Raw genomic sequence first — 3,245 nt, 5'->3', positions numbered from 1 at the left:
GCCGATTGATTAACAAAAGCGGCGGCCAGAATGCTTTGGTCTTTCTGGCACCCTACGTCTAAATGAGCGAACGTGGTTCCGGCCTCTAAGAGGCGGACCCAGAAGGCATCTGGGGTTTCCTTGTCCCTCTGCCTTGTCTTTTGGAATTCAGTCCAGTTGAGGGGCTTTTTCCCTATCTCCTGGAGGGCTTCTAGTAAATTAGTTTTGGCCCTCGTGTAGTCATCCCAGTGGTTCTGATTATTATAATCCCAGTCTGGGCGGTTGAGAGGCCAGGCGACCCTAGCGGGACTTACTTGCCCCGGCGCATTTATTACTGGGCGCCTGGCTATCTCTTCCGTTTTTTCAAAGAGTTTCATTAGTTCGTCCTTTGTTAAAAACACATGTAGCAGCTGAGTCATGTCTGCCCATGACGGATTGTGGGTATCCACAATAGATTTTATGGTTTCTATGACTGACAGGGGGTCCGCTCGGAAGGAAGGAGTGTCCTTCTTCCAGACGACCAAGTCAGACGGGGAGAAGGGAGTGTGGGTTAGGATGTGTCCGGTCTGGCCCCTCGGTCGCCCAGGCATGGGCCTACTCAATAAGGGGGCCATGAAGGTTGGTTCGGGGTTACACGATTCAGGGTTATATGGTGGGGGAGGGGTTTTTAAGTCGACTTGGATTGAGTTTTTCTGTCTAGACAATTCAGCCCAACAGTACCAGTAAGGTAATTGGGTTGGTTCTATCCTTGATCTCAGCGCTTTCAGTGTCCTAAATTCAAAAGTGCCACCTTCGGGCCAAATCTGTCTCCCACCTTCATCTCTAAGCAAAGCCCATTTTCTACACAACTCTTTTAAACGTTTCTTTTTCATCCCGGCCTGGACAGGTAGCTGATTCCTGTCCCAGGCGTCGAGCAAGCTCTCAACGGGGAAACCTATCTCGGCCCTCGAATTTGAACTTCCCATATTTTCACTAACGGGTTCTATATACCGGAAGCTTCCTTGTGAAGCTTCTTCCTAGCGCCGCGGTTTTGTGAGTCCAAAAAGGGGACTCACGGAGCACTCTGGATCCCTCTCAGAGTACGCGGGCTCCTTGAGGGATCCCCCACGGTTTCAGGCCGAAAAAGTGGCCTGTCGAGACGCTTCTGGTTTCCCTCAGAAGGTACGGGTATCTCAGCTACNGCTAGCTAGGCAGAATGGTTCTAAAATACGGGTTTTTATACCCTTTCGTGGTTTCCAAAACTTGTCTTTTCTGATTGGTGAGTTTGAATCTATCTTTTCTGATTTGTTAGTCAGTGGCTTTTGTTGGGTGAATTTCTTTCCTAATCCTGCCTGAAAGGTGTTTAATGGCTTTATTGTTGTGTGTGATAGTGGCTTTATTATTGTGTGTGATAGTCCTGATTGCTGCTATGATAGTCCTGATTGCTGCTAGCCAGCTCTCTCTTAAGTGTTTGCCATTCAGCCTCAGGCTGCTGCTGAATCATGCTGGGGTGAGGAGGGGGTTTCCAGCTTCCTTCAGTATATATGCCGATGATCCTAAATACATACTGTAATAGCTTGCTCTATGCCTACGCTCTATGATCCTATTATCATATTCACAAGTAGGATTGCGTAGGGTATTAAGAAAATTTAACTCCTATTGCCAGGACAACTCCCTAACCATCAGTAAAACTAAATAAAAAATCATGGTGTTTGGAAAACATCATGAGAGACATAGATGGCAATTAGATGGTGACCCAATTGAACAGGTTAACACCTCTGTATACTTAGGCATAATGTTTTCCAAGACTGGATCTTGGGCTTGCCATCATCAACCAAGCACACTTAGAGCAAAGGCTCGTTTGAATCTACTGCTTAAATTAAAGAATCATAGTTATCCAGGGTCCCTTGTTCCATTAATCAGAGTATATAAAGCTAAGGTTACTCCTATGCTTTTGTATGGAGCAGAAGTTTGGGGTATATACTCAATTACAACACTAGAACAAATGCAGTCCTAGCACCTGATATGTATTTTGGGCATAGATCCAAGAATATCTGCTGCAGCAGTTACAGCTGAACTGGGAAGGCATACAATTCATGCTCTATCCAAAATTAGAACATACAGTAGTGGACAAAATTGTGGAAACCTTTTGGGAAAAGTGTACAGTAGAAATGCCACCTTTGGTTAAGTTTCCACCAATTTTTCTTCTAATTTCTTTATAACTGTAGCCTTGTTCACTTAATAATACTATTTTACATCGCTTTCTGGGCAACCAGTCAACTCTTTGCACCATTACTTTAATTTTATTACATTTTACAAGCTCATTAAATGAAAGAACACAAAAAACCCAACCAACTTGATAGCGATCACATAACTCACAGACAAATGTCCTCCTCTCAGCTTCAATACATGACATCAATAACTGAATCCTACTGTGATCTGATTGGCTCACTGCCAAAACAAGATGACACCTGATTGGCTCTCTAAACATTCATGCTCACTGGCTACAATCAGATGAAGGAAAGCTACCTGATATCAACCTAAGCAAGTTGTGCTTCCTTTTTCTGGCTATTTGGTTATACCTTTTCATAGAATGCAGTACAGATAATTGAACAAACTTTGTTGCATTACATTCTTGATTAAATTATCTTTCCATTGATGTATAATTTTATGGTACTACTCCCCCCCCCAAAAGTGGTGTTATTAGCCATCAAACCTCAAAAATATACTTTTCCAAAAAGATTTCCACAATTTTGGCCACTACTATATGTTCTAATTTTGGATAGAGCATGAATTGTATAATTACTGGTATAAAATTAATGAAATGTAGAGTAATAGACTCCCCAAGTTATGCCTACTAGAGCAGATAATCACAAACTTCCTGGTTCACTAAATTGACAAATTTTGTAAGAAGCTGTGGCCTTCCTATCTCTTGTGTAACAAGGGAACGATCTAAAAAAAGAGCTTCCCAAAGAATTAAGGATATTAAAGCACAAAATGACATAGCCATCCTTAGTAAGGTCGGTAACTTGAAATGGCTGAGCAAATACAAACACACTTTTCAAGCAGACAGCTATTTGAAGTTACAACTGCCAAAACATCTTAGGGAAATATTCACGCAAGCGAGATTTGAACAGATTGGCACAATGGTCAGATATGGGAGATTCCACTCTATACTCTATGAACGTCTCTGCATCTGTGGAGCGGCAGAGGCTGAGGACTTGGCTCACATTCTATTTCACTGCTGCCTATATAAGAGGGTGAGAGACAGGTACCTTGGCCTATAC

The sequence above is a fragment of the Protobothrops mucrosquamatus genome, unplaced genomic scaffold (assembly GCF_001527695.2).
Source record: "Protobothrops mucrosquamatus isolate PMUCROS unplaced genomic scaffold, P.Mucros_1.0 scaffold526, whole genome shotgun sequence".
NCBI lineage: Eukaryota > Metazoa > Chordata > Lepidosauria > Squamata > Viperidae > Protobothrops > Protobothrops mucrosquamatus.
The sequence above is the reverse complement of the archived record's forward strand: the minus strand, read 5'-3'. Positions refer to the sequence as shown.